Source organism: Periplaneta americana, chromosome 3 (assembly GCF_040183065.1).
Source record: "Periplaneta americana isolate PAMFEO1 chromosome 3, P.americana_PAMFEO1_priV1, whole genome shotgun sequence".
Lineage (NCBI taxonomy): Eukaryota > Metazoa > Arthropoda > Insecta > Blattodea > Blattidae > Periplaneta > Periplaneta americana.
In genome coordinates this window covers 36214869-36231647 of record NC_091119.1, presented here as the reverse complement: position 1 = coordinate 36231647, position 16779 = coordinate 36214869, and the positions used below count along the sequence as shown (strand labels likewise).

Sequence of the window (16779 nt, the reverse complement as noted above, 5' to 3'; positions counted from 1 at the left end):
CAATAATTAACACTGTAATTTAGGTGAAATTGCAGTGGTAAGTTTCCAATTTATAATTATTACTATATTGAACGTCTCTAAAAATAATGTTAAAAGCCTAAAGGAGTAAAATCAATATGTCACTTAAGCTGTAAGAAGAGGGAAATTGTTGTGTGTGTTAGGTTGGGAATACTGAATGTGGAATTTTAGAATTTCCGCGGATTGGTTTTGTGCGGAAACCAAGCAAATACGGACGATCTCGCACAAATAATATTAGAGATGTTTAATTGAGACAAAAAGACAAAACAAAACAGTATCACATTTATCAAAATGTTCTAATTCTATTATCAGATATTACCTATGGTTATATAAACAGAAAAACAATTCTCAATTAAATTTGCATTTCTAAGAAACATAAAGCATAACGTTAAATAAAGCATTAATATATTTTTAATTGAGATTGTACACTTGACCTCTGTAAATGTAATTGAAATTCTTTATTTAAGGCTATATGTATGTTAACGACCATAAATAATATCTGAAAATACAGGCTCTAAATTTCCAAAATTTTACAAGCAAATGAACTGACAAGTGGACAAAAATTGCAATGTACGACAACAAGACTTATTAGAACTTCGACGTTTCGGAAATTTAATTTAAAGTAAAAATTGAATTGACCTGTATTGTGTTAGAACATGTCCATTTAAATATCAAAAATAAATAAATAAATAAACTATAGGGTTAAGGTTGCTAATATTGTGATATGAGTAATATTGTGATAGTCCTTTTTGATAATTTATTTCAATTCTACTGAGCGAGAGGAAGATCGATTTTTTTGCGTCAACATATTAGGGAAAAGTTTGTGGACAAGATGCTGCACAAAACTGGTCCTTCTCTCGCTCAGTAAAATTGTAATAAATTCTCAAAAAGAACTATCACAATATTATCGTATCACAATATTACCAACCTTTACCCTATAACTTTACATCACTGAATTCAGAAAATTGTGCGTAACTTTTTAATACAAAAAAAGTTTTTTTACCCTCAAAATATTCTCGTACATACACCCTTAAAGTTGCTATTGAACTGTGCAAGTTATTCAGAGAGAAAGCCATGCTTAAGAGAAGATGATGAAACAATTTTAGAATAATATTGTCAATGGACATCTTTTTCTTTCCGCAAAGCAAAACTCATTATTTCCAATGTGTTTGATGAGAAGGCTTGTGCTGAGTGAACTTTTATTTTCCAAATTACTTAGTTCTTAAAGATGTTACATTGCTTAAAATGTTGTTTTTTTACACGAAATGAAGTTCATGAAAAGAGTTATCAGATAAACTTTTTACGTCGTGGAAAGTGTCAATATATTTTGCGTCCACTTGTCTCGCTGGACTGACCTCAGGTCAGAGACCAACTCGCTCTCTTACATGACTCTCCTTAAGATAAACGGCTTAACGGAGCGAGAAGCCATACACGTACTTACATAGGTTAAGTTGTCGTAGACCAATTATACAGTATCCGTCGACCCTCAAGACAAACAGGATTTTCAATTTATAAATGACGATAATGAAAAACAGATCGGAGAAGAAAAACAAGAATATTGTAATAAAGAAGATGGTTGTTGCAGCGTATAGATAATTATACAATATGGACACTTCGCGTCGGTACCTTTGATGTAGCAAGACTGATTTCAATGACCTTCAAACCAGTTTGAGCGTGAGATTCTGCTTTCTCCCAGGAGTTGGCCCTGACACACCAGCTAGCAATTGACACAGCGGAAATACAAGGACATCATTTTATTTTTACTAACATTTCTAATATTAACCTGCCTATACCTTTGGATCAATGATTAAGAACTGGAAACACCGTTTGCTAACCCCTTCCACGATTGGAGTTCGATGATACTGGCGTAATACACAAACAAAACACTTTACTAGGTATAGGAGGGGAGAAAAGTAGTTCATCCATTTACGTAAACTAGGAAATACCGCGATTTTGAGTTTGATAATTTTTATTACGTTTTTGTTTAATCAAAATACAGTACTGTATTAACAATAAGGGTTTTTACTCACGAAATGAGCTTTCTATGCGCACGTATTCATTATGCAGTGTATATTATACTGTCTACAACACATTAGCATACACTATAGAGAATGAAGTTACATTGACAAATAATCATAATATGAATATTTAAACACATTTTTGAAAATGGTGGCCGTTCATTTTGATACAGGCTTCAGTTCTAATGTGCATATTATCGCACTATAGACTATTGTACGTAATTCCAATTACCAAGTTCGTACTTCGTATCAGTAACTCATGTTGAAATAATTTTGTACCTACTCTATAAAAGAGACCTTACGTACTGTAAATTCAATCTTCACTTCTGCCCGATCCGAAAAGATAAAATTACTCAGACATGCTATCTACTGTCCGTCCAAATGGTTACATCGCAGCGTCGTAGAAAGGGAGGAAATCACGTGAGAGTTAATTACTTAACGAGACCCTTTTATTTATGTTATTTTAAACAATTGTATGGGTATAATATTACGTAGACGTCCAATTCCTAACAGAAATTAATGTTCTCAGAAAAGAGCTAAGACAGCCCAGCCACTAGCATTTACAGAGAGGCGAATAGAAGCAGGTGGGGGAAACCGGGATGCGACGTAGGCAAATGGAAAATGATGCAATATTGAAAGCTCTTTCGTCACTGGAAAAAGCGAACATATTTTTGGAACGTACTGTTTACTATGACCGTAAGCTACTATGACTGTATATGCGGTCTTGGATCTGCGTGGAGGACGGTTGAACTTCATTAGTAGAAGGGATGGGAGTGAAGTACATTCAAAAACTCAGGTACAATAAAAATTGAAGTAAAATAAGATTATGTCCCTGTATAACGCATACAATTAATACATCTAGGTACATTATGTACTCAAATAAAATAAATTGGACCGATGAAATAATAAATCCATCATTAACTGTAATATCTTAGACTCTAGAGTTTATAATAAGAGTTGAGACGTTGACCCCAACAACAATTAAAATATGTAATGATTTGATAGTCCTGAAAGTGGAAAAACAAAACCCCTGTGAGAAGTAAAACCATATACCTATATTATATTGTATACAAATATTAAATGAATTTGATACATAATTTTATAATATATTATAATATTTTATAATATAATTTATTATATATAAAACGAAATAAAAATTATTATTACAACTAGTTTGTCACTGATAAATAAGGAAAAGCTGTTAACTTGAATTTATTTGAAGCAAAGCGTTACTGGATTATGCAATAATAATTCCTTCCTACATGCTACAAGGAAATTATCCCAAGAAATTGCATCCAGTCTCACAGCACTCAATATCACCGAATCAGCAAATATTTTGGACAAGTACAGCACTGTAGATACGCGAAAGGTACGGCAAGTATTAAGAGAAAAAGCGTTTGAGAACTGGAGCCAGAAAAAACATAAAGGCAAAGGCGTGCTATTATACTAACAATATACCCCGGCCAATAAGTGGATCCGGAATCACAAGGGTCTTTCCTGTAGTGAGTGGAGGGAAGCAATCAAGATGAATGCGAACGTGTCAGCTGTGCGTAGTGTACCTGGCAGGTCTTCGGGCAGTAACCTCTGTCGACGTTGCGACAGGGAGGTTGAAACCCTTGCCCATGTCCTGGGGGCCTGTCCACACGGTGAACTTCTACGAAATACGCGGCATCATACAGTATGATCTATAATAGCAACTGCCTTAAGGAACAAAGGTTATTCAGTATATGAAGAAGTACACGGCATATCCAGTGAGGGCAGTAATCGAAGAATTGACATCATTGCATTTAAACCTCCCTCTCTTGAAGGTTACATCATAGCCCCTACCGTGAGATTCGAATCGCACGAACACCAGCCAGAAGAAGTACACGAGGAAAAAAGGAATATATATGAACCTTCCATCAGTTTTTATAAGGACAAATACCATCTGGAATCCATCGTCATTACGGGACTAATGATAGGAGCCCGTGGGACCATACCCCGGTTCCTAGTCGACTTCTGTGAATATTTTGGCCTGCATAAAAGTATTTTAAGAGATGTAACAATTGCAGCATTCAAAGGCTCAATAGCTATTTTCAGGCATCATACATATGGACCATGACTAATTCGCATCTCCTTGACGTTACTTCGTTTAACATCATGTGTTTCAATATAATTCAAATTGTTTATTTTTCACTCTAACAACAATTTATCACTAAGCCTCAAGGCTTTTACTCTATTGTATCATGGTACTCTTTGTCGATGGCAACCTGTAGTGGTTACAGGAAGAAATTAAATTAACTAAATTAGGCGACGTTTGGATCCTGTCTCTCAACTCTATACTCAATTATTATATTGGCGTATGCTCGATTACAAGAACCTCTAGCGCTTGAAAGTGGAACTAAACGCCAACGCACAGAGAAACAAAACAGGAAAATTCGCCTATATAATCCCTATTCGCTGGTTATTGTGGCAAAGATCAAGACGGCAATGAAAATTATTATTGGATAAGATGATGAGAATTGCGATAAAATAGAACACGATCATACTCAACAACAATTACAACAATAACTGCAATTATGATTATATATGAGAAAGAAAGGAAGAAGATATTTTGAGAATGGTAACAGAGGAATATGATGAACATAGTAATAAAAAATTGTGATGTGTTCTGCATATGTGGAAGTGTTTTGTAATTTTGTTATGTTATGTTATTTTGTTATCACATATGCTAACCACACTTACAGAGTCATCAACACAGACATGGAAATTCTACACATCCACCCCAAAAAGCCAGAAATTAAACATACTAAAACAATACGAAATATACAGATACACAAAAACACATCCAAATGAAATTCTCAAACACAACTCAATTGAGGGCTTGCCGGAAGAAAGGCGGATAGACCTATATGCCCTTCTTCGGGAAAACGGTTTAAAATGTAGTGAATAATTCGCTAATTATAGTAGCGAAATTTTGTTTTGATTGTACTGTACATACCTGCAGGACAGGTCTGCGTGCGTGTATAACATTTTATTCAGGTGCGTTTTAAAATCTTAGATTGCATGTATCTCAATTCGCCATATTGACGTATACGCCCTTTTTCCGGCAAACCCCTCAATTTCAGAACACACACTCTCTTTGACTCCACATTACACTACACAAACACACTCTCATAGGAAACAAAACAAAAAGCGCCAAGACCAGCAACAACCAGTTCTGAAGATAGCCAATAGCAGGCCGAAACATGTTAACAAGGTAATGTAAAATTTAACACGTGAAAGACACATAAAACGTTTTCCGGATTGTTTTAGTATAAAAAATGTCCACTTTCGACTCAAAATGCTTCCATCCTAATGATTCCTTCTTTTTAATTGCTTGCATTTGTTTTAAATTGTAAGAAAATGGTGTTTACTGTACGTCCGATACTGGGATTCATTTTTTGCTGTAATATCAAGGTTGTTTAACTTTGATTGTCTATGTAATTTTTCTTAACTGTAGGTCATTAAATTTATTTATTTATTTATTTATTTATTTATTTATTTATTTATTTATTTATTCACTTATTTATTTATTTATTCTGGTTTAGTTAAGGCCATCAGGCCTTCTCTTCCACAACACCAGAAATACAAATACAATAATAGAAATAAACAGAGAAAAAAATACACTATATACAAAGTAAAGCTACACAAGAAATAAAGAGAGAGAGAGAAAAAAAACACTATAAACAAAGTAAAGCCACACAAAAATATACACAGGTTGCAATCACACAAACTTTAAATTAGTGATTAAGTATCATAATTAATTGTATCCTAACTAATTAACTAACATAAACAAGAAACTTGCAATTTTAATCTAGATTAAAAAAGAAAAAGAAGAAAACACAAATCAATACTTCTAGCAATACCTAAAAACATTAACGAAGACAAAATTTTCCAATTTAATTTTGAATTGTGATGAAGTCCGGCAGTTCCTGACGTCATTAGGTAACGAATTCCAGAGGCGAGGTATTTCTACAGTACAGGAAGATGAGTATAAAGACGTTCTATGATGAGGGATAGAAAGAAGTGCTTGATGTCGGTTTCGAAGAGTTGTACGAAATTGAAAGCGCGATAACAGATAATTCGGAGTAGAAGTATGCACGATTCTAAACAGAAGAGACATTCATGGACATTGTCAGGGTAAAAGTCAATTGATTATATTTCCAGTACTATTATTGCAATCAGTTACTTAAATTTTCCAAAATTCTTGAAAAGGCTGAAGTGTCCGGTACAGGGAGAATTTTCCCTATAGGAGGAGCTGTGCAATTTGGGGCGGTGAGATTCGAACGAGCACGCCCGCGGGACAGTCCACAGTGCGCGATAAATCAGCCGGTGTTGAAGCAACACAAATCAATGCGGCGGTTATATTCAGATTATGTTAATGTTCCGCGTGATATACACGGCTTTAAAGTTATTTGCTAAAACGTGATCAAGTACGACAAATTGCAGTCAGCCGGGTGTTAACGCATTCTCATCAGTTGCAATTTGTCGATGTTGCATCAATAAACAAAGGTTAGAGGGAGAATGTACAATGGCGAAAACTCCATTCGGACGATACCACAAATAATTATTATCAAATTAACAGCGACAGATATGGCAAATCATCCCGCAAACAACAATGCGCAATCATACACAACAGATTAGCACGCAAACGACCTGACTTGCTAAGCCGCGAATCCTTGGCAACGCGCAGCAATATTTCAACCGTACTGCCAATCTGATGATGCTATAGTGTACTTCGCAATATGGTCGTAGTGCTGAAGCTACTATGGTCTCGCTTATCATGTACCAGTAACCATTCTGCATTTAAAAAGTTAATACTAATGGAACTTTGAAAGTCATATTGTGGTTAAAATGTCAGATAAGTTAGAGTTTATATAGTAATAATTATTTTATAGTTTCAGTCTACAAGTTATCAATAATTAATACAGAAAGAATTTTCTATTATTTCACATTACAAGGTTATATCATCATCTTCTTCATGGTATAGGCCTCATGGCCTGTTCCGGCTCAATACTCCATCGCTTTCTTGGTCTCCCAGGGTCCCGTCTTCCTCGTGGTTTATAATTCAATGCCAACTTCGGAAACCTCCCATAATCCATTCTCTGTAAATGGTCGATCCATCTTTTCTTATAATCACCGACTTGCTGAATTATAGATTTAATTTCTAATTCCTCCCTTACGCTTTCATTTCTTATATGCTCTAGTCTTGTACAGCCCTTAACTGTTCTTAGAAATTTCATTTCTGATGACTGTATATTATTAATTTCTTTCTGTCTTAGGACCCAGTTCTCAGTACCATATAAGAGGGATGGAATTGCTATAGCCTCATAGAATTTTAATTGTGTTTCCTTCCTTGTTTTATTTTCTAAAACTCTTCTGATTGTACCACACATATATTGGTACTTGGAAAGTTTTATTTGTACATCTCTATCATAGCTATAGGATATATCATTTCCCAAATAGTTAAAGTGTGACACTTGTTTAAGAATAATGTCATCTACTACAATTTTGATCTTACAGGGTCATTCCCTTTGAATGCCATTATTTCGGTTTTATATTTTGATATCTCAAAATTATAAGCTTTTGCTACTGAATTTAGCTTATATACACCATACTGCAGTTCTTCCTCAGACATTGCAATAAGAGCCTGGTCATCTGCAAACAGTAACGTATTGATATATATATATATATATATATATATATATATATATATATATATATATATAAATTCCTTTGGCTCTTTGTGTTATCTGTTATAATTCCACTAATATTTTCGAATTCTTAAAAATCATCTTCAGGTGAACAGACATAAATTGGCAAATTGAACATAGGTAAAATGCAAGAAGAAACATAGGCTATGTGTTAATTATGAACTAGATCAGTGATATCAACGAAAGCGCATTTTTCTGACCTTGACGTCATGTGCGGGCATCAAGCGCTAGGTATGCTAGGAGGAATAAGCAGCCTGTTGGATTAAGAAAACAGTGGTGCACAAACTTCAAAAGGGAACGTGAAAAATTTTATGTCGTTATTTTTATATGACTTCTTTCTGTCTGATATTATCTATATTGTCTTTAAAACAAAAGTACTAACACCAATTTCTTAATATTACAGTTGTGTTTTAAACGTTAATAACATAATATAGAGTTAAAGAGAAATATTCACATAAATTTCATAGTAGTAGGCTACAACTATACTGTACTAAATGAATGAAACACATCATTCATAAAGAAAGTGATATCCCAAAGTAAGAGACTGACTATGACATGGTAAGTTGAAATTGATATTGACTGTATCTTTAACCTAATAAAAGTAATCAATGAACTAATGAAAACAATATTACAGTACAAAGCAAAGTTACCTAGGTACTGTATATGTTTCAAGTGTAACTAATATTCCATAACAAAACTCTTATCGCATTATGCTTTTAAGGTGGTATTGGTAAGCAACTTCCAAGAATATTAAATTATTTTCTCGAAATCTGCTGAAGCTATAGAGCTGACATTTTTACAACACATGGGTATATAGCTTTTGCTTATGATGTAACAGTAGTTGCTTTGTTAATTCACTTCCTTGCAAACATTTCCCATGGGGATATTTTCAATACTTGTAATACACTATCTTCAGTAATACGTATTTACGGTATATTAGATTTAAGAAAACATTTTTCACTACCTGTAAGGGTACTAAATATATCTGAAAATTTCACTTTTCTATAAAAAAAAAAATTGAGAAAATATTCTTTTTGAATAAAAAAACAAACTTGTGAAAAATGAGCATTAAAATTAAAACTTACATTCTTATAATGCACTTATACTTCTCAGACAAATCTAAAAATTAACATGGATATAGTTTTAATAAGTTCTCTTCCATTTATCCACTGAATCAGTGCTGGCCATCCCTGAATATAGCTCGACCAAGCGTCATATGCTACCTCTTTCGTCTGTCTCTTTCCTTTCCGCTGTAAAGCGCTCAGGCTCTCATGAGCTCTAAAGCGCGCCCTTGCGCCTGTGGGCATCAGTTGACATGACTGAACTAGATTAAAAACATGTATAAAACCGAAATAAGTTATAAAGGGTATTTAAAAAAAAGTATCCAATATTTTGGGAGGTGATAGTATGCATCAAAACAAGAAAAAAAGTCTAATAAACATCAGTCCTACAACACATACTTTGTGAAATATGGACACTTGTTCATAGGAGGTGCTCAATGTGACGTCCATTTATGGCAATGCATTTTTCTGCCCTACAGCACAGCAGGCTACCAGATAATCATACCGTAGTTGACATCCCTGGCATGGAATACTGATATGTCGCAAGGAATACTGAAAACAAAAGTTTGATTGCGGATATGAGCGGGGTTCAGCAGAGATGGTGTTGTGAATTTTCGTAATCAGCATGTATGGGCTGATGAAAATCCCCATGTAGTTGAAGAAACAAGGCATCAGCACCAATTCTCAATCAACGTATGGGCAGGCGTTCTTGGTGATAGATTAATAGGGCCAAACATGCTACCACAGAGATTAACTGGGACTCGTTATCAGGACTTTCTTATTAACGTATTGCCTACCTTGCTGGAGTATTTATTTATTTATTTATTTATTTATTTATTTATTTATTTATTTATTTATTTATTTTATTTTATTAGGGTGTTTTACGACGCTTTATCAACAGCTTAGGTTATTTAGCGTCTGAATGAGATGAAGGTGATAATGCCGGTGAAATGAGTCCGGGGTCCAGCACCGAAAGTTACCCAGAATTTTCTCATATTGGGTTGAGGGAAAACCCCGGAAAAAACCTCAACCAGGTAACTTGCCCCGACCGGGAATCGAACCCGGGCCACCTGCTTTCGCGGCCAAACGTGCTAGCCGTTACTCAACAGGTGTCGACTTGCTGGAGTATGTTTTATGTCAGCAAAACTACAGATGTGGTTCATGCACGATGGCGCACCAGCACATTTTCTACGCAATGTGCGTGAACACCTGACGCTGACATTTCAAGACCGCTGGATTGATTGGGGAGGCCCCACACCTTGGCCTGCTCGTTCCCCAAACCTAAATCCTCTAGACTTTTGGTTATCAAGAACAACCAGGTCAATTCCAAAGAGTGAGTGATTCCTTACGCCTTTTTGTCAGCATCTCGGAGCACAATACCACATCACACATTGGACAGTTTTTGGGCTCACGTTCGGTGCCCGTGGTACGGTCCCACGAGAAACTTTAAATCAACTTAAACAATTTAAAATTTCTGATGCAACGATTAATGCTATAGGATCTCATGTGTTATTATCATTTTATTGGGTTATTTTACGACGCTGTATCAACATCTAGGTTATTTAGCGTCTGAATGAAATGAAGGTGATAATACCGGCGAAATGAGTCTGGGATCCAGCACCGAAAGTTACCCATCATTTGCTCATATTGGGTTGAGGGAAACCCCCGGAAAAAACCTCAACCAGATAACTTGCCCCAACCGGGATTCGAACCCGGGCCACCTGGTTTCGCGGCCAGACGCGCTGCCCGTTACTCCACAGGCGTGGACTCTCATGTGTTAAAATCATTCTTAGCTATAATTAGTAATCATTTGTACCCAAGAAACTTTTATTGTAAATTATTTCCTATGTTTTCTTATCATTTATCTTAATGTTTTTTTTCTTTCAAATTGTCACATAATTGTTTTTAATCATTGTTCATTGTGAATTGATTAGTAGGCCGATCTATCGAACCCTTATTTAAGGCGGCTTTTGTTGATACAAATATCTCTCTCTCTTGTAGGACCCATGTTTATTAGACATTATTTTCTTGTTTTGATGCATACTAGCATACACCTCATAAAATATTGGATACTTTTTTTAACGCCCTGTATAAAGTGTGGTTATAGGCCTAAGTCATTTTAACATGTAATAAAACATTTGTAAAGTATGTCTGTTTTAGGTTAGGACATATTATATAATGTGTTTTGTTGTGCCATTTTCATTTTAATATGTATGTTCTTTTAGAGAGTGGTTGGATATAATCATAGGTGAGGGGAGTGAAACCTACAAAGTAGGATTTGTTTTAGGAACAAAGCACGTACGGTCAGAAGACCCGTGCATTGGATTTTAGAGAAAATTACGATAATATAACATCAGTATGTATAATATTACTCAATAAATCCATCTATCTAAAAGTTTATAAACTAATAGTCTTTTAAAGGTGACAACACTATTTGAATCTTTTGATGTTATATAACCAGTTGCAATCATAAAAATTATGCACATATTGACAATCAAAAGTTTAAAAATTAGAAGTTAAACTCATTAGTAATACCATACTAGCGTCCCTTTTAAAGACCTCTCTTCTGAACATGATTCGGGGGTGCACAATAGGCCACTGTCGAGCCTACGTGCTGAACGGTCGTCCCTAATCCGCCCCTGGCCACTCACTACTACTGTTACTACTACTATGGTAATGTCGACAATGACATTTGTATAAAATAGGATGGCTAAATGACTTCTAGGTCTAACGCCGAAAGTTTCTCAGCATTTCTACTCCAATTCGTTGAGGAAAAAACTCGAAAAAAAAAACCTACCATGAAACTTGCCCCAACAAAGATGCCAACCCGCGACCCCTCGTTTCACAAACTTGTTAACCGTTACTCCACAGCGGTGACCTTACAAGGTCTGCTTTGGTCCATTGTGCGCCCTGTATACGCGATGACTGTCCAAGATCGAGAAATAGTCTGAGTGACATTCGTGAATACAATACTGAAAGGTGGGCCATCCTGCCGTAGCCCTGACAGAGAGCTAAGTATCATCCTCACACCAGACACTTACTACGTTTTCCTGGAGTATTCAGATCGATCTTAGTACACTTACCGTATTGAAATCTTCATGAAAACGGGGATTCAATTCGACCTGAGTCTCAAGGTCTATACACCTAAAAAGTGGGATCGGATCGTATTCAGTTCGAATTGAGTTCATGAAAACGGGTATCGCATTCAATTCGATCTCAATACGCTAAGCGCGTGATCGATCGTCATTTGTTTGATGTGTCAGCTGTTTTACCAACAGCGAGGGCAATATGTATGTTGAAAAAGAGTGTTGTAAAGCATAATATTTCGTGTTTTCCTAAAAGTCAATATTACCATTATTCATTAGAATATTAAGTTTTCATGCGCCTCATTTGGAAAAAGCACCATTGTTTATAGCTAATGCCTACAGAGTGACCAACACGCTAATATGTCGATGACATGTTGACCAACATAACTACTTTCGAAACTTCAGCTTCCGTACGGGCTATTCCATATGAAATCGATCAGTAAAAAACCTCGCATTTTTATACTCTAATTTTTCCCTATTTATACAAGGTGCTGAGGAGAGTGCATTTTCAAAAATATACTATCGAAAATCAAACGGTTTTCGTACTATTGAGCGACAAATTTAGCGTATTTTATAAAAACAAGCCTCTTTCAGCGCTCAGAACTCTGGAACCGTTTACTCCAGAACATTGAACGGGAGCTCATTTTGAAGCTGACATTTGGTAGGTTATGATAAGAAGTAACATATTTTAATTATATACATAGAGACAGATAATCTGATTTTACTTACTTTTAGGCTTTTTGTCCATTTGTAAAAATGTAAAAAATATTGCATTATTAAGAGGGTTTCGGCATTGTTTGCTTAGTGGTACGGCAATAAGTTTCGAGGGTATTAAATACATTATTTTCACACGCCTAGACTTGAACGGCGCAGTACCATACGCACTGGTCGAGAGCTGAAGATAAGCGAGCGTTGGGCGTCATTTTACTCCTGTGTTTATGAAAACTTGTGATAAAGCTAGTCCAGCTATGCGCTACTAGACGAAACATCACGTGTTTATGTCTCCTGGCCTTGCTTGCCTAGGCTAGCTCCCGCCTCACAGTCAGCTGGTTAGCTCACGCGCGTACTATTTATTTTCTTTATTTGATTTTTCAATACTTTCTTATCAACGGCGCACCAGTAAAAAATACGTGTTTATTTGTACTTTCAATGCGGAATCTAACCATATATTTTAAAAATATTTTTTCGTGGGCAAAGGCGGCTTAATGAAGAAAAATCTAAATTTCTCCATTTCCATAAAAAGTGAGAAAAACTGTTTACATGTCAATATAAACTTTAACTTCTCAGCATCAAAATAAACCATGATTTTGATCATTGGGTGAAAGGGTTTCGGAGCCATAACAATTTAAAGTTGCTAATTTTATGAAAATACGATAATTTTAAATATTTTAAATTTAAACACTATGAAGTTCTGATTCCTCAAACTTTGCACAAAGCAACGGACAGAAAAAGTTTCATTGTATTCAAAAATTGCAAGGTCAATTTTCTCTATATTTCGGTCGATTTGAGATGGAATATTCCGTATTCAGATCGTTTTCAATACGTATCGAAAATTGCATGAAAACGGGGATCGTATTCAGTACGGATCGTGTTCAGATCGAATTGAATACTCCATGAAAACGTAGTAACTAATAGCCCCCAGAACTCGGAACCCAAGCCCTTGCTATATCAGCATAAAATGAGTAAATGAAATGAAAGGAAGATGGAAAGTATTGGTAGAATGATAGAGGGAAACGGGAGTACCTCGAAAAGAACCCCCTGTAACGTCTGTACCTTCACCACAAATTCCATTACGACCTGGCACGGTATCGAACCGAACCCGCCTGGATGGAAGACCAGCGCCCTAGCGCTTGAGCCATAGATGTGGCCAACGAATGAAATAAAACTTTTGAAATCGTGTTTGGTTCACCCTGAAGCAATCGTACACATTCTTCGTAGTGTCAGACAAACGGAGAGATCCACCATGGAAACGAGATAGAAAAGTAGGACAGATGCGGGAAGTGCACCGAGGTGAACCATGCCATGCTCTTGTCACCCACAGGCGGAGAAATGACTAGTCAATACGCGAGGCAGCTGCTTGTGATAAACACGAGGACAGTGATGCCAACCTTCTCGGAATCACAATAATTCCAACCGATCAGGCTATTAGAATCAGTATCCGGATTTTTTTTTTTTTTCGCTTTCTCATTATATGTACTTTGCATAATGAAAAGGTGCTGTTATGTTACAAGAAATCGGTTTCAAGATCTGGACGGAACTCAAGATAACAAGGAAGTTCTTTTAGTGTTTCTGTTGTCTATGTACAGTGATTTCTTCTGAACCAGGCTCTCCAACCAGGCGAAGCATAATGCATCATGATGCTGCAAAAATTCGATTTTGAGGTTTTGCAAAAATAACTCGCACGTCTTCTAATTCCTCAGAAAAAGTGTTTTGGACATGCCGTCTATTTATCTGTCGGTCTGTTACGTCCTCTGTGTACAGTAATTTGTCCTAAAATTACATAGTGAACGGATCTTTTTCCTATTCTTTATCTACTAGTCACTTTACCTGGAAAGTACTGCAAAATATAATCTCATTACTAGACAATGGATGCAGGGTGACTTATCGTTGAATGTAGGTGCACATTTACTACAGGGACATCATTTTATTTTTATTTCAATTTTTATTGTACCTGAGTTTTTTAATGTACTTCACTCCCACCCCTTCTACTAATGAAGTTTCAACTGTTTTCCAGACAGAATCAAGGCCGCTTATAGTAAACAGCACTGAGTTACTGAGTATAGTACGTTCCAGAAATATGTTCGCGTTTTCCAGTGACGAAAGAACTTTTAATATTGAATCATATTTTCGCACAGGTACTGTCCGTTTGCCTACGTCACATCCCGATTTCCCCCACCTGCTTCTGCACGGCCCTCTGTAAAAGCAGGGCTGTCTTAGCTCTTTTCTGAAAACATTAATTTCTGTTAGGAATTGGACGTTTACGTAACATTATGCAACTGTTTAAAATAACTTAAATAAAAGGACCTCGTTAAGTAATTAACTGTCACGTGATTTCCCCCCTTTCTACGATCCTGCGGCATAACCACTTGGACGGAGAGTAGATAGCATGTCCGAGTAATTTTATCTATGCGGGTCGGGCAGAAGTGAAGATTGAATTTACATTACATAAGGTACTCTTTTATAGAGTAGGTACAGAATTATTTCAACATGAGTTACTAGTACGAAGGACGAAACTGGTAATTGGAATTAGATGCAATAATCTATAGTGCGATAATATGCACAAAAGAACTGAAGCCTGTAGTCTATCGAAATGAATGGCTACCATCTTCAAAAATGTGTTTAAATATCCATTTTATGATTATTTTTCAATTGATCTTCATTATTCTCTATATTGTACGCTAATGTGCTGTAGACAGTATAATATACACTACATAATGAACACGTTCGCATGGATAGCTCAGTTCGTGAGTAAAAACACTCATTCTTAATACAGTACTGCATTTTGAATAAATAAAAATCCTAATGAAAATTATCGAACTCAAAATCGCGATATTTCCTAGTTTACGTAAATGGATGAAGTACTTTCCTTCCCTCCTATACCTAGTAAAGTGATGTGTTTGTGTTTTACGCCAGTATCATCGAACTCCTGTTGTGGAAGGGGGTAGCGAACGGGTTTTCCGGTTCTCTAAAGGTATAGCCAGGTTAATATTAAAAATGTTAGTAAAAATAAAATGATGTCCCTGTATATGTTACATTTTTTTTCATTCAGACTATTGGCTCAACAGGTTTTAAACGTAAACACACGACGTCAACATGCTACTGTATCTCCGTACAGTCAGAAAGAAAAGAAAAATAATGTACTGTAGTAGTGTAGCACATACCTTGCAAGTTCAGTCCTCGTCATCATTGATGCAATTACCAGCCTTGCAGTAAACGACGATATATTCTCGTAAGTTGTCGAAGCTGAATCGTCTTCGCCTATCGCTTAAACAGTTTTTGTATCGAGAGAATTTCTGAAGAAAAACTCTAAAATGGGATCACTCAATTTCTTTAGAGGAATATTTGCACTGAGAATCATGTTGCACGTGTCGTTTAGACCCGCACGACTAAATGATGATGATGATGATGATGATGATGTAGATGGTTCCTCAGATTTCATTTCAACGCATTTCCTGTGCGATGTACTGTTGCAATGTTTCTCTATAGCTTTAGTTGTTCTGGTTTTTATTTCAATTTTACATACTTGACACGCGATATTGTCTTCGTTAATACATAAAATGTCACTCTCATACTTCTTAATTGCATTTCATATCTCTAAGCGAATTTAACGTTTTGACTTCGACATTATGAATGGATCAGCACTACACTATTCAACTCGTACTAAATACTTGAGCAGGATAACACAACTGGACACATTGCGTTGCAATGTGGACCGGGGTTCCTTTTTTATGTACGCTGCTGTACTCGCCAGGTACACAAAAGACGAACGACGCGGCACGTGCCATATACTCCGATACGAAACAACTTCACTTTTCCTTAAGTCATCCCGCATCCATTGTCTACACATTACTAAACAATTACTGGAATTTTATTTTAAGCCGAAGACGTAAAATGGCGATTTATTTAATTTCTTCCTCGTATATTACGATTAGGAATCGGGTCTTTAGACCAGAAGCTAATATTCCAAAGAGCTATAGTTACGAGGATTATTTCATAAATAATGCACAGGTTGGCAGAACTGTGAAGTGGATGACGCAACATCAATGAAAATTATGTCAGTTGCAGGTTACAGTTGAAAGATTGAAGAATAAGCACGTGTCTTCGTTTCATCCATAGCATACTATGTGTTCAGGTAACGAGA

At 36.0% G+C, this 16779-nt stretch overlaps 1 protein-coding gene across 13 annotated transcripts in view; it reads right to left on the bottom strand.

Annotated features, from left to right (window-relative positions):
• The window catches only part of Hasp (Hig-anchoring scaffold protein), a 797842-nt gene that overhangs the window by 522371 nt on the left and 258692 nt on the right, over positions 1-16779 (bottom strand). The window lies entirely within an intron of this gene.